At 24.9% G+C, this 25,371-nt stretch overlaps 2 long non-coding RNA genes and 1 pseudogene across 2 annotated transcripts; all 3 read left to right on the forward strand.

Moving 5' to 3' along the window:
* The first annotated feature begins 4,820 nt into the window (after window positions 1–4,820).
* Window positions 4,821–5,625, forward strand: LOC145834914 (uncharacterized). Its single transcript, XR_014369799.1, has 3 exons — window positions 4,821–4,915; window positions 5,084–5,175; window positions 5,509–5,625. It is a non-coding gene; the product is annotated as an uncharacterized LOC145834914 (long non-coding RNA).
* Window positions 5,626–8,631: 3,006 nt separating this feature from the next.
* On the forward strand, window positions 8,632–10,164 carry LOC145835051 (uncharacterized). The gene is made up of 3 exons (XR_014369813.1): window positions 8,632–8,696; window positions 9,167–9,258; window positions 10,052–10,164. It is a non-coding gene; the product is annotated as an uncharacterized LOC145835051 (long non-coding RNA).
* A 6,605-nt stretch (window positions 10,165–16,769) lies between these two features.
* LOC145833495 (smad nuclear interacting protein 1 pseudogene) lies at window positions 16,770–17,332 on the forward strand (annotated as a pseudogene).
* Window positions 17,333–25,371: the final 8,039 nt, after the last annotated feature.

The raw sequence follows: 25,371 nt of genomic DNA on the forward strand, positions 1-25,371 counted from the left end.
ATCTAGCAGTCCCAACACTTGTACTTTTTGTGCATTTTTACAACCGCTAGGTTAATAATACTCAGAATATGGCAACTTTGGTGATTATCTAAAGTAAGAAATTTAAGTTTGACTAACAAAAAGTGTTTAATAAAAGTACTTGGTTATAAGATTTGTTAAATTTATGAGGCAGTTTTAAAAGTAGCTTAAGTTAGCATTTATAGAGCTTAAAATCGAATATACTATACATATTTCTTTATCGTTTAAAACAAAAAAATTATATCGGTGTATTAGTTTATTTTTGAATAAGCTACGACCACAACTTTTTTTCTTGATTTGAAATCACTCTATCTTACATTAAAATTAATTTATACAAAAAAATTAAGAATACTAAATGAGTATTTATTTTACTAATCGAAGGCTAGAAAGACAAACTAACTCTTTTTGCAACATATTCATTTATAAAGGTTAGTTTAAATTATTTAGTTTGGATTTTTTTTTCGAATATTAGTTGCTCAAAGTTTCTGAAAAAAGTATATAAAAACAGAATAACTATAAAAAGCTTGGGCTTTTATACTTTTTTATTTTATTTTTTATACATGTTTTAAAATGTTTTATACAAGTGTACGTAACAAAAGTACTTACAACAAAATCAAACATATTGTCACGTGCAACAAGTGACTAACATGACTTTTCACAACTAGATGTAGTAACAATGGGTTGATATTAGTATTAAAAATTACGTATTAAAGTTTTTATCAAAAAATTTTTAATCTTAAAGATTTTCAGTTCAGTTAACTTATAAACAAACGTCATTGTTTATCGTTTTATTATATTTTTTAATCTATTCTTTTTTATGCAAAATGACTATACGAGCTGTTTATGTAAAAAGGTTAATTCAATAATGTATTTATTTTAGAAGCAGTTAAGAAATTGAATTGTCAGAATATAAGTTTGCTTATAATGTTTTCAGGTAAAAAAAAACTTAAATAATGAAGTTTTACATGCAATTATTTTTAAGCACAAATCTTTTTTTAACCTCGTTTACGTCGTTGTGTTTTATTCTTTACAACGAGTTTAACCTATTCCTAACACTAGTCTAAAATTTAGTAAACAAAATATTTTTTTTACTTAGTTCGGTCCGCGAGCTTTTTGTTTCGGAAATTAGATTTCTACTTATAAAAGCGTACCGACCTCTGGAATATATATATCAGAAAAATCAATCCTTCTTAAAAAAAATCTCCACACACCACTTTATTTTGAAAAAATGTACTGTAAAAATTGAAAAAAGAGTAAGCAAAATTTCAAAAAAATAACTATATAGTAAGAATTAATGTGTACTGAAAATTAAGTCAAAAGCAAATTAAAAAATATTTAATACAATAACTTTTTTTGTTTTGCACAAATTAAATAAACAAAGTAATTTATTGGTCGGATTATGCTTTTCGTTTCCCATTCGTATTATAAAGGCTTTCTTTACTGCTTAAGTGGTAAAATTTCGTTTGACTCATTCCGTCTTTTTATTAATAAGTTTCTACAAACTTCTAAATGTTTAATTTTGTTAAAAACTTTAATAAAAACAATTATGGTCTGTTGTACAGTACATCTATCTTATCTATATTCAAATTATTACTAACTTTCAGAATTTATAATATTTAATCATATTGACTCATTCAAAAGTTTTTGATGTAAACTAAACTGCAATTGACTTGAACCTCAAAATAAAAAGATGAAAGAGATAGTATTTTTTAAATTAAACTAATTAAAAAAATTACGTAGTACTAAATTAACGTTTTGTTAAATTTTTGTGTCCTTTTTTACGTTTAGTAAGTTCTTTAAAATTAATTGTTTTATAAACTCGTTTGTTTGTTTTTGGTTTTTATATACAATTTTCCTTTATTAAGTTCACGTTTTAACTATATATAAGTAAAAACTTTCTATTCATATAATTTGTAACAATCTAAAACAAAAGTTTAAAATTGTTTAGAAACTTTGTTTTTGGTCAACGGTCAAAAAATATTAAAGTAATTTTTTTATTAGTTACGCGAAAACATTCTGCTTTCAAAGCAAATCTTTCTAACACAATGCTTTTAGAAATATTTAAGTATTTATATAACTATTGTGTTCTGTTACAACATTTGTTCTGTTTAGAAGGACAATTTAATTTTTTTAATCAATAGAACTTAAAGTTTCCGTAATTATTAACTATTTCTAAGTTTTAACCAAGATTTATTGATTTTCAAAAAAAATTAGCCAACAAATTTTAAAATTGGAAGCAAATATCATATTTCAAAAACTAGTTAAGTAGCAAAACTTGCAACGATGTTAAACTAACAAAAAACTTTTGATATTAAACAAGTTTTAAAAAGATTTTATAGCCATAACCTAAAATTTTTAAAAGATATATACTATTAAAATAAAACAGCTGTAAAACTCATGTATAACTTTTTAAACTAATCAATAAAAATTTGTAAAACCTTAAAATTCAAATAAGTTATTTTTATAATGATATTCGTCAAATTTATTTATTGAAAATTTTTTAAGTATCGAAGTTTAAATTAAGAGACTTTAAAATGTTAAGAATATTTAATAAACTTATTTTAAGTTGAAATGTTTCAATATCAACGTCACATGTTTTGTTACCATACACGAGGAGCTAAAAGTGGCAAAATTTATGTTTTACGTTCTTACCTAGTCTTGTAAGTTTTAAAATTAGTTTACCTAGAAATTTTTTTTTATAAATTATATGTCTTTAGATAAAATAGTTACATAAAACAAAAATTTTTACAAAACACGTACTTAAAAATATTTCCAACTATTTTTAAAGCACATTATTAAAACAATCAATGATGGTTTCGTGTCTCGAAATGTAATTGAAATACCAAACAAGTATGTATAAGCTAAAGAAGTAAATTAGAACAAATTTAAATGAAAAACATTTTTAAATGTTTATTTAGTTTTACTTGGTCATACTAATATTCTTTAAGCTTTCAGACAAGACCGAACATCGAAGAAGTATTTATCAATACAACATTAAGTTGTAAAATCAATAACAAGCGTAAGCCAAAAAATTAAAAAAAACCTTTATCTGATTATAACTAGAAGTCGTAAATTTTATTTAAAGCACAGCTTGACTATACAGGTAAAGCATTTAAACTCAGTTATTTATAGGCGACATTTTTATTAACAACAAACTATAAATAGTCTGAGTTTAATTTATTTGAAAATTATTCAGTAGTTACTTAAAGCATAAGTCTGAATAAAGGTTAACTGTATAAACTTCTCAAAATTTCAAAGTTTTAAAGCATTGTGAACTTTATCGCAACTTTAAAATTTCACTAGATTTAAAAGCTTTTAGAAGGCGATTATTTACTTTGCTTGAAAAAGAAACTTCCTCTAAAGACGCGTTCACGTGTTGTTTCGCGGACAACTCAAACCCCACTTTGCGCACGCCACTAAACTGCTGTGCACACGACACGCCGTGTTTCGAGTGCACTCTGTTAACTACAACGTCCGCCTTCCGAAGCTTGCGACTAACGATAAAGTTCAAAACAGAGTTTTACGCGCAAAAGCAACACCGGACTGACATTTGCACGGGACAACTTAAGCATGTTTGCTCTTAGTAGTTAGTTTTGACCGGCTATTTTTGATATTATCGCTAGACCGTACTTTGTTGCGTGTTCTGTTAGTTTCTAAAGAGAAAAATCCTAACGCTTTTCAGTTTTGTTCAAAAATTAGATTACGGTAAAAGTTGCGAGAATTTTCTAAACTTAAACAAAATACAAAATAAAAAAGTACTTCTTATTAAAAATTATGTTAGCACAGCTTATGCCGCAAGTAACTTTCTAAATTAAATTAAGCTTTAAAGAGAAGAAAAACTTTTGTAGTAAAATCGATTTTGTACTTAAAATTAAGAATGTTGAAAAACTAAATGAAAGCTTTAGACTTTGAAGTTGAATGAAATTTGATAAAATTTACATTCGTTTTATACGAAATTTGTAGTTTGCTAATAAAAAAAAGTTAGTTGATTTAGTTATTTATAAACTACTATAATTAATTTCAAGTAAAAAACTAGTCGAAAAAAACGTTAAAAAAATTTAGTATAAGTTAAACCAATTAAATGTACTTAGAGTTTTGTTATAATAAAAAAGGATAATAGTAAATAACTTTTATAAGAAATAAAAATAAACTTGCTCTCTTTCAATGAAGTGGAGATATTTGATTATTTTTTACAATCTAACTACTAATAATAATAAAATATGCCGAAATTTTATAACAAATGTTGAAGTGTTGAACAATGTAGAACCTTTCATAATTCAAAAAATTATTATTTTTTACATAAAATTTATGTTATAGCTATCGATAGTATGAAAAAAAGTGTTCTGAGCTTATAAAAAATTGTATTATAAAGTAGTACATCATATTAAACACTTTCAAACTGATTAAAAACTTTGAGTCAGTTTTCGGTAAATAAGATTAAAATAACATAGTTTCACTAAAAGTATTAAGATCGAGACTTTTAGATGCAAAGTGTAAATTCTATTCAAATTGAAAGTATATAACTTCGTTTTACAAAAATTTATAACGCATCTTGTTTCTTTGTATTTTTTTTTGAACTACAAAATAACATTTAACCACTTTGTTGTAATAAAGCATCAACAAAAATTAATCGATTAGCATAACCGATTTATCGAAATTTGCATCAGAATTCCGGTTGTTATAAAAGAATTCAAAGCAATAGAAACTCGTGCCAATTCGTAGTGCCGTGCACAAATTTAGAGTTGAGTGCAAACAGTAGAGTTTAGAGTGCAAAAAACTAGTGCCGGCTGCAAAATGCAAATTATATAAATTGACTTTTCTTTTGTGATTTGTATCACTTTCAAAACTCAAATTTGTGTACAGACCTACAAAAAAATGAACCCTTGCGATTGTAAAAGTTAGTTGTTGTTGATACTTTGTATATAAATAGAAAAAAGAATTTAGTTGTTGAAATTTAAACTAATCAATATGATTTAAAAAATCGCACCAAAGGTATATAAAAGTAAGAAACTTTTTGTTTATTATTTAAGCATCTGGTTAACTATAAACCATATTTTTTAAACAGCTTCTGGATCTTGCCAATGTGCTTCTTGTACAGATTGCTCGAATTGCTCTTGTAAATCTCAATGCTCTTGCACTAAATCATGCTGTTAAATTGTAAGTTTCGAGTAGTAATTATACTTGACTACTGTAAAACAATAAGTTGAAATTAAAATAGTCATATATTGAAGATAAAAAGTTAAAAAACTGTTATATCAGATTTAATTTTAAAAGTTTAAACAAATTTAAGATTTGTATATTTTTATATGTTTGAAAACTTTTGAAAAAATATCGTTTTTAATGAAATTTTGATTTAAAATTGAAAATACTTAGCAATAATTAAGTACATTAGTAGTATTAGTCAAAGTAAGTTGCACTTGAAGTATGAAAAACTAAAGAAATAAAAAATTTAATCACAAACATTTTTGTAAACTTGTTATTAATTTTCAGATAACTTCATACAACCTAATTTCATTGAATTCCATTGACGAACGAAATTAGTAGCACTTGTTTTTTTTTGTTTTCTTGATTATTTTGAAATAATAAACTTGATTTAACCAAACCAAAGTAGACTATTTTGTTTATGATATTAGGTAGCTGATTGTAAACTAAAAAATACTATTGGGTTTATATTTACCTGGGTAACAAGTAGGTTTTATTAAACTTTAGCTGTTGACTTCTTTTAGTTTCTAATTATTTAGTTTCATTTAAGTTCGCTGAAAAATAAAAAATATCAATTATTTGTTTTAATATCTTTTTATTAAACCTACTTAAACTTTCTAAAAAATTGTTAGCTTTTAAGACTTGATGTTAAATTAGTTGTTTAGAACCCAACGTTAAATACTTATCATAACAAAATAATCAAAGCTTATATTTTTGATTTATTGGTACAAACAAGTTTATTTTAAGCACAATATTATAGAAATAAAACTTTAAAACCGTTGTACTTTTGGTTTAACAGATCATCTTGTTTAATTACACATCTAAAACAGAAAAAATAAGTTTGAATTACAAGTAGTTTCAAACTATATTACAAGGACAAAAAAAATATTTACAATTATATTTTGATCGAGTTTATTAGTAGTTTTTTATATAAAATCAAAAACACAAAAAAAAGCTTGTCAGGCTAAAGAATAAACATTTTCAATTTCCTTCTAGCATAGGGATCACTTGTAAATATATTATTTTTTTATTTATTTAGAAAGTTTTGAAAAAACTGAATAAAACTGTCCATAGAGGAATGCTGTGTCTGTGTGATAAAAACTTTCTTTAAAAATACAAAAAAAACTTCTTTATATTTTTTTACATACGAAAAAAATATATTTGTTCAAAAAGTAAAACCAAAACCATTTTGAATAAAGAAAACTAGGTATAAACATAGATAAAAAACAACTACTCTTGGTCCAATATTTTTTTACAGAAGGTTATACTTTAACATAAAAACTATAGTGTCATTGTAATTTAAAATCTTAGTATGTAGTTTTGAAAATAAGTAATTAATGAAACATTAAAAGAAAACTTGTTTAATTATCTAAAGACTAAGTTTAGTATCTTAGAATTTACATTTAAAAAAAAATTGTTATGGTAGTATATAAAAAATAAAAATTAAAAAACTTATTCTTTTCGCAACTCAGAAGCAAAATTGAAAAAAGTTAGCATGTGCAACACTTTAAACTACTTTAATACTATAAGTTTGGAAAATTTTATAGGAAGTAACAATGAAAAAATTGCTTGTTTATACTGAGTACAGCATAAGTTTAAAATTAAAGTGTTTTGTGCTAACATTTTAATGCACTTTATCTATTAAAACTAAAGACGCTTTTTATGTTAATTTTTAAACTAACTTAAAAGTAGTACAAAATATGCAATAACTATGATTAAAAGATGTATAGAAAACTTATGTATGTACAAATATTACAAATTTAAAGTTAATAGTTTATGAATACAGATCCTAGCGAAGCAAGTTCGGTGGAATATACGAAAAAAACAAATTCCACAGTGCTTTATGTTTTTGGAGTAACATACTAATTAATTATAACGTATTTTAATTGTATAAACCAGAAAAACATATGAACTATATGTATAAGTGTGGGTTTTAAAATTATAGCTACGTTATTACAAAAATTAAAATATGGTAATATGTAAAAGAAAAGTTAGCATTTGAAAGATATGTTTATAAAAAGCTTGTTTTTATATTAATTTTTTAATATTTTTGAAAAAAATATTTTGTTTTAACTATTTAATTATAACAGCTTTGTTATTTTTTTATTCCAACGCACTCGTTTTATCCAGACCATAGATGAAAAACGTACTTAATGACTAATATTTTATACAACCTTAAATTTTACACTTATGTTATTTTTTTAAATTTTTATGTGAAAAGAAAAGCAAGTAAAAAATTAAAAATGGTTTAACTTACGTTCAAGACAGTTTAAACTTTGAAAAAAAAAAGTCTAATTATAATTTTTTTAAACTTCAAAACACTATGTAAAAAACAAACTAGGCTACTTAAATATAGAAGCTATTTAAAAAAGTAGTTTGCAAAAAAATAAAGGTTTTAAATTTATTATTCTTTGTTGTCATACTTTTATTGTGTTAGTAGAAATTTTTTTTTAGCAAACTATGCATGTAAGGGTTTTTAATAAAGCAAAAGTTTTGCGTTTTACACTATGATATAGTGAAGCTAAAGACGTTTGTATATTTTTTGTGTTATTTTAAATATAGTACTACTGAACAAGCTTTAAACTTTTCTAAATTGTTTATAATTATTGTCGTAATGTATACCAGTATGATGTTAATTCAAAACACATTTAAGAAATATTTAAAAGTTTAAAATTTCAATATCTAAGAGTTTTTGTTTATTTAAAGTTCTAAAAAAATATTGCTATAGCATTAAAAATACAGTGAAAAATTAATAACCAGAATAGAATACTTTATATGTCAATTTTTTTTTGATAAAAAAGTGTTGATATAGACGTCGTTTATTAATCGTCTTTTAGTTTTTAATTAAATAATTTAAGTTATTATTTAACAAAAACTAAGCAGGAAAATTTTGTAAATTGTAAACTATAGGTCAAAATGTTCAATAGGTTTTCATATTAGTATTTTTTACTCGTTTTAGTAATGGTTTGATTTGATAACGTTTTAAACGTTAATCTAATTAAACGACTAATTGTTAAATTTTGAACGTATACTTTAATAACTACAGGTTAACGTTTCACTGTTTATGAATAAAACTTGTTTTCTGTACATTTTACTGATTTCATCTTAATAGAACATCAGCTGGCTATTAAAAAAACTCGTTAAAACATTTTAAGCTTATTTTAACACGTTTTAGACACATAATTGTAATAAAAAATTACAGCCTACATTGAAACTGAAAGCCGCGCTGATGAAGTCGTTGTTGTGACAAAACTCGAGTTCAAGAGAAAATGGTCTCTCGTGCTACTCTGTAGTGCCGTGTGTAAAAAAGTCAGAGTTGAGTGCAAATTGCAGTTTCGAGTGCAAGCAAAGTAGTGCCGGGTGCAAAATGCAAGTTGTATAAATTGAACTTCTTTTCGCAAAAAGTTATTACTTTCTAAGTTGCGTGTAAGCCAGACAAGAAAAAATAACGAAAATGAACCCCTGCGACTGTAAAAGTTAGTCTTTGTTGATGCTTTAGAATACATTGGTGTTATTACTAATTATATTAATTATAATTAAATATATGATATTAATTAACTAATAATTTACATACTGTAAACATATTCAGTTTATATAATACTGTTCAAAAAACAACTAAAATTCATGAACAAACTTAATTTAAGATCAGAAGTTCTTTAAAAAATATATTGATTACGTCTCGTTTGTTTTGTCTTTAGTTTTCATAAAACTTTAGTTTATATTTAAAAACGTAAAAATTACAATAGGTTTTTGTTGCTAAAGGTTAAAAAAAGTTAGTGGAGTTAAAAGCATATAAAAGTCTTTTACATTTTTTTTTGTAATTTATGCAACATAAATAGTAGTTACTTTACCTTTATACTTTAAAAAGTTTTGTTTTTAAAGTCAAAAACTAGTTAAGCTCAAAAAAAAGTAAAATAATGTTATTTATGTTTTGTTTTTTAAACAGCTTCTGGATCTTGCCAATGTGCTTCTTGTACAGATTGCTCGAATTGCTCTTGTAAATCTCAATGCTCTTGCACTAAATCATGTTGCTAAACTGTAAGTTTTATATAAAAATTAATGAAATAATTTAGTTTATAAATAATTGAAAACCAATTTAAAAAAGTTATTTAGCCTAAACAAATAATGAAAAGATCTTATTAAAAAAATAATTTTTAGATTAAAAAATCTCTTTAAGTAAACGTTATATTAAATAGTTGGTATAATAAAAGGGTTGATCATGCCAATTCGATCATCAGACCACAAGTTTCGGTAGACTGAGACCGAAACTTGTGGTCTGATGATCGAATTGGCATGATCAACCCTTTTGTTAAATTTGAGCTTGTCTCACGGCAAACGAAAGTCCGGACTTGTTCTGCAGACTTTCGCCGATTTTGTTAGTTGGTATAATAGTTATTGAAATATTCTTTTAAATATAGTACATTTTTTACAACTAGATACAATAAAAATTGTACAGTAATCTTCCTTTATTGTACCAACATATGTTTAAGACTACTGTACAATTTGTCTTTATTTATATTCCAGTGAAGTTACTTCACTAGGATCTTTTGTTAGCAAACGATTAAACCTATACTTTTGAACAGTTACAATAAAAATTGTATATAAAAACCTGAATAATATATTTAAATAAGTTTTAATGAGTATATTTAATTAAGTATTAAATAATGTTTTTTATAAAAATGATGATAAAGTATAAACTAAAATAAATTATTAATATGTTAAAATTTTAAACTTATGTATTAAAGCTAAAAGTTTTTTAAAATATACTTAGAATTGTTTTGTAGAAATTATAAAATCAAACAAAAAAAATAATAATATAACTTACTTTTAGATCTTTTAGGAAGATTGAAAAGCAAGGAAGTGAAATGAATGTTTATTAAAAATCATAGTGTTTTGTTTTTGGCGCATTTGTTTTGCATCTAAATAAACTCTAAATATATATGATTCTTTGAAATATTAATTCATTAGATAATTAAAAACAGAAATTAAAAACCTTTTAATTTAGTATCATACTAACAAATACTAATTTTCTAATCAAAATATTGTGCAACTTAGTTTTCTTGGAATGACCACCTGACAAGTTGAGTAAAAAATAAATAGGTGTTATAGGTTATAAGTTTGTTTAAAAAGGTTCTTATTATCTATTAGCGCAGAAATATATGAATCAGGTTATTGTTTAGTAACAAAAACATTATTACAGTAAGACGTTTTTAAACCTTACCAAAAAGGATTCATAGTTTATTTTTAGTTATACATAAGTTTAGTTTAAAAGATAATGACGTGCTTGATGTTAAACAAACACTAATAGTTAAAGTGGAATTTAGTAAATACATGTAAAAGGTATAAAAAGTACTTTTGTTTCAATAAAAATTGCGACTGTATTAAAGAAAAAAAACATATTCAAAACCCATAATAAAATGACTTTTAGATACTAAAAGTAAGCTTTAGTTTAAATAACGCATCTTATATTTGTTGAAACTCAGATTATTCGGTAAAATATGCTTAATATTTTTTTTTCTTAAGATTTGACTTAAACAAAATAAGCCATACTACTCCTTAAAAATGATCGACTAAGAAACTATCTTTTATTAAATTTAAAAATCAAAAAGAATAAATACTTTATGTATTTGTACCCGTTTTAAACATTATGTAACAACGCGTACAAAAACTAATTGTAACTAGTACTTTAATTTAAAGGTTAAATTATATATGCACTAGTATCTTTTTATTTAAAAGAATCTATATTTTTTCGAAATAAAACAAACTTTGTTACATACACATTGTTATCGAACAATTAGGTACATAAACAAGGTTATCTTTTGTTTTTTTTTGATTTATAACGTTTAGTTTTTTGTAAAATTTTTATCAAAAAAGAATTATAAAGAGTATGAAATAACAGTGTATAAATCAAATGGCTTGGCGTAAAAACAACATAGTAAAGTGTCGCGTGCAAATTGAGGTGTGTTATTGAACAAAGAGCAGAAAAATTGTATTACTTTCGTTACGTCATTTACATATTAAATGAGAAATTGTGAAAAAAATATTTTTTTTATTAGTTTATAGACAAAAATCTAAAGTAAATTGTAGTTTTAACTATCAATACTGTTTAATCATTTTTGTTTTAGCTGTTTATTGATTTCTTAAAAAAGATGGTCGTTTTAGTGATTTTTAATTGTGCATATTGTGCACACTCGATTTTGTAACGTTTATAATTGGTGCCATCCAACCACTAGCTGTGGGTTCAATTTCTGGTTTACGGTGAAACTACATATTTATTATAGTCTAATATAACCTTAAACAAGTATGGTATGAGGTTATAAAAACTAACAAATTTATTAGAAGAACTGAGGATTTAAACTCTCTTCAAAAATACCTTACAACAACTTAAATTAATAAAACAAATAGTAGTAAACATATAAGCGTACTAAATAAATAAGAATAACAGTATTATTCAAGATTTAAGTTATTTAAACAATGGATACGTAATCAAAGGTTTAAAATCTTTGTAAATATAAAAACAGCTTTTAATACTAAAGTACTTTTAGTAAAAACTAAAAGTAGCTGTAAACGTTCAAATTTACAAGCCATTTTTTAGAACAAAAATAATTAGTTAGCTATCAAATCTTAAACGATAACTGCAAAATAGTTAACTACTTAGTGTTTTAATTTGATTTTAAAGCACAATTTAAAACTTTCAAGGTCTTTCTAATAAAATTTTGTTCATATTTTTGATATGTTTCTTTATTGTTTTTGATTTCTTTACCTGTCACTTCTACTTGTATTTAAAAAAAAGAGTTTAAATTACTTTTTGCATATCTTTAGTGTAATTTAAAGATAAAAACTGAATTAAAACTGATAATTTGTAGTTTTACTGCTCAAAATAAGAAACTGTAAGCAATAAAAAAGCAACTATAGATAACCAGTATAAATTTAAAGTATTGCTAGGAAAGTCAAATTTACTTCCTAATCGAAGATAAATTTATGGTTTTAGTTGTAGTTTCATGGTACTAAACCAAGTATTTAAAAAATGTTTTTATATTTGTAAATACCAATATATTTAAATAGCATTCTTACTTTTATTTTCTTGTATAATAAAAACAAGAATCTCTCTAAAATCTCAAAGCAAAAAAACTATTTTTTATCTTAAATATATTACTAAATAAACTGACCTAGATTATGTATACGTCAGGGGTCGGCAAACTGCGGCCCGCGGGCCAATTGCGGCCCGCAAAGTGTAAATCTGCGGCCCGCGAGCACATTATTTTTTTGAATGGAATGCGGCCCGCGAAAGAAAATTTTGTGGCCCGCGAGCATGTAAATGTGGCCCGCTGAGCAAAAATATATTTCAAGTTAATTTTTTTTCGGTAATTCGATTTAATTTGATTAGTTTGGTTTTAAATCTCTGTATAATATTTTAAAATAATAATAAGAAATTACTGCTTTTGTTTAAAAATGTTAAAAAGACAGATTAGCATTCTAACGGGATATTTTTCTCAATTTCATAATAACTTCTTTTTACAACAGCAAGTAAATATCTGAAAAAAAGAGTGTAAAGAGTGCTTGGATTTATTAAGTTAGTTATATAATACCTATTTATTGTATAAACGAAATGCAAATGATTTCCATTTTATGCAAGAGTATTGCACAATAATTAACTTAAGTATCGTTTTTTTATAGCTTAGATATTCTTTTTCAATATTTTTAATACCTCAGTTTCTTTTATAGATTTTTTATTTGTAAATGTTATATTTTAGTGTAACAATATTAAAAATACCATAGTAATAGAAAATAATGTTTATTTGATTTTTGTTTTGACACATTTTAATTTTTTAGAAGTTTTCCATGCCCTTTAAATTATTTTCTATACACACCAACTTAAAAAGATGCTCATATTTTAAACCACTATTTATTTAATACTTTAGTTAGTTTGAGTTAAACTAAATTAAATTTATGCATAATTTTCTAACATTGTTGTTTCTACATGTAATACCTAAATTTGTACAAACACATTTAAAACAATATATATGACATAAATTAATATAGTTTTTGTTAGGTATTCATCTTCATTGTTCAAACATTGGTTTTTTCAAACTAAGTCAATTTTTATGCCTTGCATATTAATATACAAAATTGCTGGTTTTTGGAGCTACCTATTTAATATTAAATAGATTTAGAGATGGTAAATTTATTAAGTTTGTACGTTATTAATCAAAGTAGTTCAAATTCAAGCAAATAAACAACTAAATTTTACCACACACTCAGACTATCACTATTTGAAGACTTCAAATCTCAGGCCAACTAAATCATTTTTTAAGTTTTTGGCCAGGATTGCTTTTTGCATACAAAAATATTAGGAATGTTTTTGTTGACTCAGACTGGCTTTTTTGCTTGAAAGAGTGGCATTTAAACTTATGATGTATGTTTTTCTCACTCAACAGTGTTAGTTTGAGTTAAAATATGTGTTAAAGTTTAAGTCTTGCAGCTGATATAGTACAAAATATTGTTTATATTATATTGTACATTTAAGTGTGAACAATCAGTGTTGCCAAAAAACTTGAATCCCGAAAAAGCTTTGAATTTGAAAATTTATGCTTAAAAATTCTGGAAAAAAACTTGAATTTGAGAATTTTTGATAAACCTGGAATTTCAAACAAAATTTACATGTAAAGTAATGAAGTTTCGATTTGACACAAAAAAATTACCAAATAAATATTTTCTTATTAAAAAATATATTAAAGTAGCTTAACAGTATTTTTTAATATTGATATATTAAAAAAAAAATTAACTTTAATTAAACTTTATATTAAAAATAAAAGAAGGAATTGTACTTCCAAAAACTTTGTATTGGTGCATTGCACCTTTACTTGTAAAATTTCACCGATTGTTGTGCTTCGCGTTGGAACTAAACCAAGAAGTTATACTTAAACTTTTTTAAGAAACTTAATTGTCCATTCCAGCTGACTTATATTTTTTTTGCATGTAATTTATTTACTGTTATAACCGTTGTTATTTCTTTATGTTGTGAACTTTATTTTAATTGGGTTGCCACACAAACAGGCTATTTTAAAAGCTTGAAAACTTAGGTGTGTGTGAAACTTTTATTTCAAACACTTTAAAGAAATCTTCCAATTGTCAGAATAGTTTTTATGGCTGCAGTGTAGTTTACTAATTGTAATTTTTTATTGTTTTCTTACACTTCGCGTACTTTTTGATAATGATAATATTTTAACTAGGTATTTAAGCTTGATTAACAACTATTTATTAGCTTTTTAAACTTTTAACAAACTTAGGCTGGTTTGATACAACTCAGACATTTTTGCTTTTTAAGTGGCAACCATGTAAAAGACTAACTACTAATAAGATAATTTTTCAAAGTGTTCGAGAGTTAACTATGTAGAAGAATTTGTTTTAGCTTTCTAGAATACAAAAATGTATTAATTTTATTAAGTTAACTAATTACTAAACTTTTAAGTGAGTGTTAATTATTTAACACGCTAAAACGTTTTTTTGAAGTAAGTATTCTTAGAAAAATGAAAAACAAGCTGATTATATACAAAATGTATAAAAGTAACCCATGAACTGTCTTTCAAGTTAGGTTTTTATAGAGAGTTAGGTTGTTAGTAAAATCACATAAGTATTAAGTTGAACTTTTTAAATGCTTATGAAAGTACAAAGTTTATTAACACTTAAATATATTAGTCAACGTAAATTCCATTCTAATAAATATTAATTTATATAGGCATTCTTTGTATAGCTAAAAGTCATTTAAAATGATAAGGTAAATAAAAGTAAAACTTTTCTCTAATTTGACTAAAACTAAAACCAAAAGATTATTCAAATGTCACTAAAACTAAAACTGCGGCCCGCGAAGACTTTGTAAACTTGAAATTTGGCCCGCGACCACCAACTGCCTGCCGACCCCTGGTATACGTTCATTACACACTTTATGATACATTACTATTCATTTATTTTTCTACATAAAGTTATGCAGTAAAATAATTTTTGAGATATTTTGTTTTTAGTGTTACACTCTTTAAAAAAAACTTTTACAACTCAACAATTAGCTACGTTAAGTTTATAATGATTACTTTTTGTATAGTAATTTAATTACAACTGTTAGACTAATTTGATTTTATAATCTCGCTCAATTTTTTAAAATACAACTAATTGATGAAGAAAAAAAAAATACGACTTGTTAAAAATTCTAAAAACTATATGAGAATAAATTTAAGATAACGGCAAAACTCAGTAAAATTCAAATTCAGTAAAAACAACAACAACTTTTAAATAAACAAAACAAAAATTTTTATGATTATTTGTAATTAAGTTTATATACTTTAGGTACTACATAACACCTACAAATATTTTAACTTAGCTAATTACATATCAACAATGACATTTCACAAACACTTTAGTTAATAAATTTTCGATTGTATTCCTTCCTAAAAAATAGTTTTTTTTTCTTTGTATTTCCAACTAAACTTCTATATTTACAAACTTGATTTTGATAATTTTTATGCATGAAAAGAAAAAAATGTATATTTTTCTTTTTATTCTTAAAAATACAAGCGTTACAGGCTCTGTAAAGATAGCTAATCATGTTTTATGGGTGGAGAAACGTCGTTAGTCAAAAGATTGACTACAAATTTTTACAGGTTAATAGTTAATAACAGGTAAAATACTTCGAATTAAATCCGACTGTTATAAAACTATATATTATTTGTAATTATTAAGTCTAATTAAGTAGGTAAACAAAAATACACAACAAAACAACAAATCATAATATAAACAAACCACTTACATTAATGGAAAGAAATACTGACTCAAGTTTTTTTATCGTTTGCAATCATTGAACAAAATACATCCAATAATTACGTCACGATATATATGAAGATTATAACAGCTATCTAATTTGTACTATAAAGTTAGTCAATTAATAAAGTTAGTATTTTATCTATAATTAACCATTAGTTTGTAAAAACTTGTAGTAAATTATTTTATTTAATGAAAACATGAATACACCTACTTTATTCTATGCTTCTATTCTCATATTACAGTAATTATTTTTTTACAGACCCAGTTGAAATGTGTTGATTAGTTAATACACAGAAACATATGTTGGTACAATAAAGGAAGATTACTGTATAATTTGTTTTTATTTATATTCCAGTGAACTTGTTTCACTAGGATCTTTTGTTATCTAACACTTAAAAGTGAACTGCAAACGATTAAATATATATTTCGAACAGTTTATTAAATGTCTTGATTGCATATCATTAATATGTAACTTTTTTTGATCAATTTTCAAAATTTATTTTGTATACTGAAAATATAATAGAAAAAGAAAACTTATTTTTAGTGCTTCGCTTGAAATAAAAACGAAAAAAAAAACAAATTACTAAGTATACTTAAGTAACCTTAATTGCTTATTTTCTAAAACTATTTAGGTAGTTTAATCAGAAACAATTAATGTCTCACTTCGCTTGAGTCCATAACTCGTAACATTTTCTGTATATATTCTTGACATTTGATAAAGGAATCATTTCATAATGGCTCACGCAAAACAAACAACAAAAAAACCAACCGGAGGAAAATGTTCTCACCAGCGACTTCAGAAAAAAGCGACTTTTAAATTGCCAACATCAGCAGTAAACATCCTCGCTCCGAAAATAAGAAGTTTGTCGAGAAAGAGAAGCCAAATATTAAGCTGAGTGGAACTGCCGACACTAAAATTTACAAAGGCGTAGTTATCAGATACAACGAGCCTCCGGAAGCCTCAATGCCGAAGGCAATGTGGAGATTGTACGTTTTCAAAGGTGATGAAGATTTGAAACCTCTACACATGCACCGGAAAAGGACGTTTTTGATTGGAAGAAATGATAGAATTTGCGGATTCCAGCTCGTCACGTATCAATTCAGGGCAGTAGTGAGAAAAATAAGCGGTGTTGAGAGAAGGGTCGTTCGTTCTTTCATGATTAACCTTAACAGCACAAATGGTACTTTTCTGAATGATGACAAAATTCAACCGCAAATATACTACGAATTAAAAGAGAAAGACAAACTTAAATTTTGTTTATCACCGCGGGAATATATCTTAATTAGTGGTGATTAAGTTTTTTATAATGAAGAAAAAAAATTTAATTGTTGGTTATTAAACTTTTTGCCTTATTTGTGTACTCTGTTCTTAAAAATAATGGTCCAGAAATATTAGGTTTAAGTAACTAAAAAAACGAACTATATTACTAATATATGAAATCTAATTACTATGGCTCGTATTTTTAGATAACATTTTAGCAAATTGAAAATTCTCAAGAAGCTCTTTTCTATTATGTTAAAAAGTTACTTTTAGAACATATAATGTCTTAAGTATTTATGTATTAGTATTCTAGCAATAAAAGTATTATTTTCTAACAGTAGAGCATTTATATTAAGGTTTCACAAACTTTTCGAAACTTAATGATGCAAAAATTTATTTAGAACCAGCTATGACTACTTATTTTTAGTCTATTGACTAAAAACTTTTTATTAAACCTAAGACAATTTAAAAAAAGGTATTGATAGCCTTTTATGTACTTTACATAATTTTAATAAAATAATTACTTGATTTTTTTAACACAGTCCTCGTAAAACTTAATTTAGTGCTTAGTTAAATCTTTCTCCTTAAAGCTGTTTTAACTAAAACGGTTCAAGTACTTCAATAACTGTATGTTAAAATCTAAACTTTTAAGTTAGTTATAAGTTTTATTCTGTTTTTTTTTCTATGAATCAGTAAATTGTCAAGTCCAGTTTTTAGTAGTATGAAACACAAAAAGAGATTTAATTTCATATCAACGATACAATAGTACGCAGAACTTTTCAGAGGACACAGTTTTATCCACTTAAAAATAACCAAAAAGTAGTCTTTAAAATTAGTCTAATATTAAACAGGTCTGCTTAAATAAAATAAAAATTCTTAAAAAATTAATAAGTATCATTATGAAAAATAGTTGATTGTATAACATTCTATAAAGATTTGTTTTAAATGAGTAACTTAATAAAGTTAACAGTTAGGTATACTGTTTGTATTCGTTTTTGTTTCCTCTATTAATAATGTGCAATTTCTGAAATAGTTTTGATTCGAAAAAAAAAGAAGTTCTTAACTTTTTATAAACTTTTTGAAGTGTTATCAAGAAAACTATTATATAAAGTTTTGATTAAAAGCTAAAAGAATGCTGTTTATCATTGTTTCAAATTTCAGATTTTTATTAAAAGTACTTTTGACTTTAATGTCATTTCATATTAATCAAAAGAGATTTTTATCTTTCGTTTATACTCTATTTAAGATTAGCTTTAATTGAGCTCCTGTAAATTAAAAGTGTTAAAACTGTCCATACTTTTGTAAAAGGGTGTCAAAATCTATCAACTTTTCTAAATACTCTACTGCCAAGACCCTACGAATTGAAAGAAAAATAAACTTACGTTTCCTTTACCCTTGCAAAAAATATTTTTTTTAATGCTAATATAAGTTTTAATGATGAAACAAATATATATATATATAGTTTATTGAACAACAAAAAAGGCGCTCAAAATATTTGGTCCTAGGATCTGGTGCACGAAAAACCTTTCGGTTATCGAGTCGCACACCATGGATACCTTTTAACGTCTTATCTAAGACTTGTCCAGGACAAATAATCTGAATTGTTTATTATTAAGCTCCTTGCCTTTTTTAAACATATGAATTTTCATTGCTCTAAAAGCTCAAGATCCTTTTGAGAGCCACTAAATCAAAAAAGAATGTAAATATTGTAATAAATGGTTACAAGTGAGATTTTAATCAATATATGAGACGCAGTAAGTTTTTCTGCTTTTGAAAACAATTGATTAAAAAACCTAGTCATGTTTTATTATATACGTTTATACTTTATTAAAAGATATTGGGTTTTTAAAACTTATTTGAATAAAAGAAATAACACTAAAACTTATACACAAAAAAAATCAAGCTTACAAGTAGCTCCTCTACACCGCAAAAAATTGGAAGTATTTCAAAACAGCTTTGTAATACACTTACATCAATAAAAAAATGACAATCCTAGTTTCCTAGTTTCAACATTTTCAGTACAAATCGTAAACTTTTCTTCAGCTAAATGTTTGTCAGCTTTAAACGTTGGTTATTTAGTGATACTTTCCCGTAAAAGACCTTGATATTTACTAGAACTTCTAAGATCGGCAAAAACTACATTCGAGTTTTCTGAAATTATTGAAATTAAAGAAAATGACTCCCAAATTTCCTATCCTTCTGTTCCAGACAAGGTATTTAAATAAAGCATTTTTGATATTTTTTTTTCATTTTTTTAGAGAACTAAATAACATGCAACCATATAGTTGTTCAAATTATTGTTCAAGAAACACTAAAAAGAATTTAAAAATAACGAAGTGAGTGATAAAAGAGTACAATAACTTTTTTTTTGTACATTAAACGTAATACTTAAAAGTATTTAATAAGTATAGTTTTATTATACCACTATAAACAATCTACTATTGTAGCACGAATTTTTCAAAGCGTTACAAAAAACTGTTTTTAAGCTTAAAATACAATACTCTTTAACTAATAAATAAAATACAATTTAAAATAACTTAACTTTTGTATTAAAACTTTAAGGTTATTTGAAAGTTTAAAAGCTAAAATGCTGAATAAACGCTTATAATCAGCTTATAACATTGCTTCGATAAAAAAATATAAAAAGCAATTGAAATTTATCATAAAAGAATAAAACTATAGCAAGAAATTTGTAGAAAAAGCTGCTTAGAAAGTTTAAAAACTGCTTAAAATTTTTACTTGATATGTTTAGCCAAGATCTGAGGCATAAATTAACTAAACCTTGAAAGTAATACTTTTTGTTTTAGAATAATACCAAAATGCTACTTAGAACACGAAATATGTCAAGTTTTATAAAATATTGATTTTATTTCTTATAAAAACAAAAACGAATAAATATTAGATAAATTGTCATACTTTAGTTAAGTGGTTTTTTCTTCTAAATTTTATAAGAACTAAAATTAAGATTTTTCTTTATTTATTACTTTAAAGACTTAAATAATTTATACTTCAGATATGGCTAAATATATCAAGAAAAAATAAGTTGTTTAATAAGTACAATCTAAGTTAAATTATTTTTACTTTCCAAAATTAGAAGCTGTTAGTTAAATTTAGTTGAAATTATACAGAACTCATTTCAGTATTTGATTAATTTAGGTTAAGCTAACTATATGATAATTTTGGAAATGTATGTAAATCTTTATAGTCTTTTTATACAAATTAACTTTAATTACACAATTTATTTCAATTTATTGTTTTATTGTACAAATGTATAGTTATAAGACTAGATAAGAACAAAGAACGTTTTTCTAGTTATATTCTATGTTTTATGCAATGAAATATTGTACTTTCTAAAAAATAAAAACACATGACTATATACAGTTCGTTTACTAACGATATTAGTTTAAAAAAATAATTTGTAAGTATAGCATTTACTATTGTTATAAAAACCTTGTGTTACGAAATCCGTTTTTAAACTTAATTATCATTTTTATCAAATCAAAGTACTAAAAAGTTGCACAATTTTTAAATTAGTAGTTTAAAATGCAGTACTGTTTTAGTAACACTATGTTTCGATTTTGTGGCAAAGTTTTTATCGTAAGACTTTATATTTTGACACAAAATCGTAGAGTCGAAGCTACATATTTGAAAACCTGATAGTATAGTTTGCACAAAATTTTTCAGTTTTTTTTATACTAAAAAGTATTTTTTTGATGATAAGATACTAAACAGTAATTTTTGCAAAGCAGCATTATATATTGTTTGTTGAACGAAAAAAAAAAGCGCTAAAAACGTTTGGTCTAACGGCCTAGTACAAAATGAGCTCAATCAGTTCAAAGCAGAATGTTACATCTGATGTAAAACTTTTGCAAGAGAAGTTGGATGAGTTCGAATTGTTGTTTCGTGAAGCGCTCAGAAAAAACTTCTTCTACATGTTCAAAACTGCAACTTACTATTATCATGAGAAGGAACCTAAGATAAAAGAAGGTTTAGAAAATGAGCTGAAGGACAGTGATGCAAATTTGAAGAAACTTTGCGGATTGTCAACTCCTACTTTTAGTGGACTTAAAGTGTATGCGAAGTTTGTCTACGAAACAGTCGAAGTTAAAACTAATGCAAACGAAGACAACTTTGTTGAGAGAAAAATTTTAAAACAGATCGTAAAAATAAACGAAATAGGAATCGAAAATCGAACTGACAAAAAAGAGATAACAGTCTCATTGAAAAAAACTTACAAAGGTTTAATTAACAAGATTTTAAAAGTCTTAGATAAAAAAGCTCATACTACTTTGATTGTATTAAGAGAAATCAAGCTTAGCCTACAGGAACTAAAAGCAAAGATTGGCTTTAACAAGCTTAATAAGAAGATGTCATATTTTTCTAAAAGTGTTGAGCACTCAAACAAAAAGATGGCTAAATTGCACAAAAAACACCACGCGAGATACTTGATAAGGAAACAGCACAACTTCATATTCGAAGAAATTGACTTTGTATCAGTTGATGGACCTTGCTTCTTCTGCAAACAACCCTTCAGAGTTGGTGAGCAAGCCACTGCATTGCGGTGCTATCACATATTTTGCAGTAGTTGTACGTTGGATTGGTTCAAAACGTGTGAAATCTGCCCTACATGTTCAAAGAATTCTAAGTACAAACCAGATGTTTAGATATTAGATTAAAATACTTTTGTAATTGAAAAGTTTTGTGTAAGTATAGCAAAACAAAACATTTTATCAGCTAAAATAGTTACATTCGATATCAAACAAGGTAAAAAATAGTTACTTTTGTTTAAAATGAAGCATACTTTTGTATAAGGTCAGTGTTGAATGTTTGATATAAATTATAAAACTAATATAAAAACGTTGGAGTAAAACGCTATTAGAAGCAATTTATTTTTAAAATGTTTTATTTCTTAAACTTTTATAACTTGTAAAAAATAAAATGTCGCTTTTTTAGATTGTTTTAGACTCTTTTTAAAGTTAAATTCTTACTTAGTTAAGATTTAAAAAAATATATAATTAAGTGAAGAAGCGCTTCAAACAATTGTTTAAACAAAAGAGTAATAAATACTTTTTTATTTAATTATTGCCTGAAATACAACAGTAAGTTATTAGCTTGAATATTGTTCAAACTTACAGCTTTATGCTTAAAAGAGATTAAAAGTGGTTGAAAACTAATAAACATTTGCTTATTTAGAGTTTACACATTTTGTTAACAAAACAAAAGTACCAAACAAGCAAATTTTTACTATTGTATTTGCAAGTGTTTCTATTGAGCTCTATTACAATTATTTTTCTACATACCTCCTCAAATTAAAACAATACCTTTTAACTCGCGATGCAACTAGTAAGCAATATTTTTTAGGCATTTGTTTTTTAAATAAGATTATATAATATTATTTTTAGAAAATTGTTAGTAGTAACAATAAAAGCAGTAAGCGTTTTATTAACTTATAAAAATAAGTTATATCTAAAATTAAAGTAGAACGATCCCAATAAAAGTAATAAGAATAACTAAAATAACTGTTGCTTGCAAATTTTTATTTCAAAATTTTAATAACCTATGAATTAATACGTCTTAGAACAAAATTTTAATTTTACAGCAATTAGAAATATTTAGATAGTTTGATATGTCAATGCAAACTAAATTTAAACAACATAAAAAGCTTTAGAACGGGTTGACAAAATATCACTTGCTCTAATAGATCGCGGAATAGATCAGACTAATAAAGCAAAATTTTAAGCCATGAACTATTTTTAGTTATTTAATTTTCACAAACATTTCGGAAAAAAAACGTTTTGATATAAAAAGAAAAACATGTGGTATTTATTTAACTGTAAGTTAGCTGTTGTACTAGTTTAATGATTATTTTATTAAAATTTGGAGTTTAGAAAAAAAAATATTTTCATTACAACTGTAAACAAGTAGTACTGCCCGCAAAAGTTTATGTCAGTGGTTCCCAACCTTTTTGATGCCCCGCACCCCTAAAGTCTCTTAATTTGATCTCGCACCCCTAACACTATATGCTATAATTATTTATTAATAATTTGATTATAAAATCATTGATTTCATTAATTAATAATTTGTATTTTAATTTTTATGATAGTGTACTATATTAACAAAAATAAGATACTTGGAAATTTAAAATCATAACAAACTATATTTGAACAAGTTTTATCTATTTTTTATAAGGTAGAAAACATCAGAACTCACTCTTCCTTCTGCAATGATAAACGATTTCTAAGATTTAAAAAAATATTAGAAGTGAGGAAAAGGCACTAGAAAAGTAATAAATAGTAGGCTTAAACTTAAAACTAAACTTTTTATAAATTTTGTTATTAATATATGTACTTAAAAAATAAAAATCAGCTATTCTAAGTTAAGCTTATGTAATGTTTTATTTCCAAAACTATTAGCAGCTAGGAGGTTTCAAAATCTTAAAGATTTGAATTGAGATTTTAAAAAGTTAAAAAATATTTAGTCTTAAATTGTACAAAGATATGTATAAAAGCAAATACAAGAAAAGTTTGTATGCTTGCAACATATTTAGAAAAATGTAGATTGAAAAAGGAATACAGTTTAAGTTCAAAAAAGGAATGAATAGAAATAAAGTTGATGCATTGAATACTTTTGCTGATCTATAAAAATTGGTTTCACTGAAGCTAAAAACAAGTTTTCTTAAATGTTATAACATACAGGAATTGCTGTGAACTTTACAATTTACTGATGTTAAATCTTTAAGCACCACTTTCTGCACAACTAAGCTTAATAAAAAATTACATTATAAATGTAGAAGACTTAACAGAACCTGTTCTTAACAGCTAATAAAAAGCCTGCTGAAGATGCTAATTTTTATCTAAGTATTTCAATTAAAATAGATGCTAGCTCATAAACTGTTTTAAACAATTAATGTCCAGTTAAGAAAATAAAACATTTAAAGAACAGATGATTAAAATTCACTGGTGTAAAACTCTAAGAAAGCTTTATTGAAATGTTAATTCTAAACTAACAGCTATTAAATGAAATTAGTAAAATGAATTTACTTCTAGAAAAGCGCTCTTGCTCTATGACGTATTAATAAAATTAGTTTATTCAGAAAATTAGCACCAGCTTCTTTTTATAACAAAATGTACTTTTTAACTTTTTAAACTTCATCAGAGAGTGAAAATCTCCTTATTTATCATACAAAAACAAAAAGCTATCTCGGACCCCCTGGAATGCTGAGCACCCCTGGTTGGGAACCCCTGGTTTATGTGTAATTAATCTGACTAGTCATTTACAAAATAATTCTTTATCCGTAACACCGTCTAGAAAAGTTACCTGACACTGCTATCTTGCTCTTAAACTTAAATACTGTAACACCTGAAAAAAATAAATTAAGGTTTTTTCATAAAAAAAAATAGTGAGTAATAGTTAATAACATTTGTAATATAAAATTGAAATCAGTAAGCAGAACAAAAAAACTGAAAAACAATTTTTTTTAAAAATATTTGCTGGTAAACTAAACATAACGGTTTCGTTATAAAAAAAAAAAGCATGCAAAATAAAATTTAAAATATTATTGCTATTATACAATCTATTTGACAAGTTTTCAATAGAATTTGTTGTTGTATATTTTATTTCTTTTAATGTATAAACTTTGTTTTATTAGTAGTAGACACTATTGACTATAAAATATTAAAATGGCTGAGATATAATATTAAATTCAAATAAAAATTATCAAAATAAATAGCTAAATTTTTTATTAATAACTTGAACAAAGTTTATAATATTTAAATCAAACACATAAAGTTTTTTTTTATATTAAAAATGTTTTATCTTATATAATTTAACATGAAATATTAAAACAAAGGTTATGAGGAGTATGAAAACAAAAACAGAAACTTTTAAATACATTTTTAGCACAAATTCTTAGCCCGAAAACCCTAAAAATTACTTACTTACAGTGAAGATAACGCAATTGTTTAAAGCCTAATTGGATAAAAAGATCTAGACTTCTCATTATTTATGAAGTAATACAAAATAAGGTTTTAATACATTAAGTATCTTTTTACGGGATTGAATGGTTGTACAGTTTT

Source organism: Thalia democratica, chromosome 4 (genome assembly GCF_965202585.1).
Source record: "Thalia democratica chromosome 4, ktThaDemo2.hap1.1, whole genome shotgun sequence".
NCBI lineage: Eukaryota > Metazoa > Chordata > Thaliacea > Salpida > Salpidae > Thalia > Thalia democratica.